This window comes from Myotis brandtii, unplaced genomic scaffold (genome assembly GCF_000412655.1).
Source record: "Myotis brandtii unplaced genomic scaffold, ASM41265v1 scaffold966, whole genome shotgun sequence".
NCBI lineage: Eukaryota > Metazoa > Chordata > Mammalia > Chiroptera > Vespertilionidae > Myotis > Myotis brandtii.
Window position 1 is genome coordinate 142,964 of NW_005372000.1, and position 1,392 is coordinate 144,355.

Below are 1,392 nucleotides of genomic sequence, written 5' to 3' on the forward strand. Positions count from 1 at the left end.
TACATTTCCTCCATTCCTCATAATTTGTACACCCCATTGCAAGGCATAGCTAAAAAGTTCCTAAACAATCTCACTACTTTGCCACAGAAAGGTACAAAAATTACCTCACATCTAAACCCATTGGTAATACAAAACTTCTAAAGGAAGAAAAGGATTTCCAAAAAGTCATGCCTTGAAATAACTGCCTTGAATAATTTCCCTTCACACAGAGATGCTCTTCATTCACATGTCAGAAGCTGAAATTCATGCCTTAAAAATGATGTGCGGTTTTGTGAAAACCCAGCAGAATACAACGGTAAAGAAATTAACCAAGAGTCATAAGACCCAGATTTAAATTCATGCTTTACCCTTGACTGAAACCTGAGAATTTCACATAGAGCTCTTTGAGCTCCAGTATCCTTGCCAATAAAATGCTGTAAAGCAATATTAACTTGTCACTGTGAACTCAAAAAAAAACTGTTGTGAAAATTTTTGCACCTTGCAAACATTAAAAGATTTGGAAATAAACAAATGTATTTCTAGTGTGGTGGCTACTTCTAGCACATCTAGATTTAGTTTACCAAATCCAATCCTAGTGCAGTCACTGGTACGAAGTAAGGTCTCCAGCTCCAGATTATCCCAGTGCTTGGGGCTCTTCATAGACTTGCAGCCCTTACCTTGGTCAGAGGGTCTTTCAGTCAGGAGTCTATAAAACCTAAAGAGTTAAGACAGCTCTAGCTGGGCTTGAGGACTCAGTAGAACCCCATGCCCTTGTTAGGGTGAGTTTTAGGGCAGACTGAAAGAGAGAGTGGCTACTCAGATTGTATAAAGTCATTCTCATCAGAGTATGGAAGCTAGATCAGATTTAATTTGGAGAGGGGGGGGTTATTCTAGAAACTGAAAAATAAGAAATTGTCTTCTAATTGGTTGACACTCAGGTAGGATGAGCAAGCAAGGAATATGCAGAGAATAGGGCTAAGGTGACACTAATGTAAACCGAGAGGAAGTGAACTGAAAAAGTTATGCTTTGTATAAATATATAAAGAAAAATGGTGAAATGATTATTTTCTAAATAGAAATTACAATATTGACACCAACAAGATTTCAAAATCTAAGCAAATCAAAACTATGAAGGAAGATGACCAAAAAAAAAGTCCTTGCAGATTTTCCTCCAAGTAAGATGTTAAGCCATGCTAGCTTTGCGTGTTTCTTGTGAACTCTCTCACCATACTAAAAAATTTGCAAAGCTTTCAAAATCATTTTAGAAAATTTTCTGAACATTATTCTGTTCAGAAAATAGGGGGGGAAGGGAGAAATACAGAAGAAAAAATTCAGAAGAAATAAAATACAAATTTTTCTTTCCACATATAGAAATTCAGGTACAAAATTATAAATAAATTTGACAAGCTAATT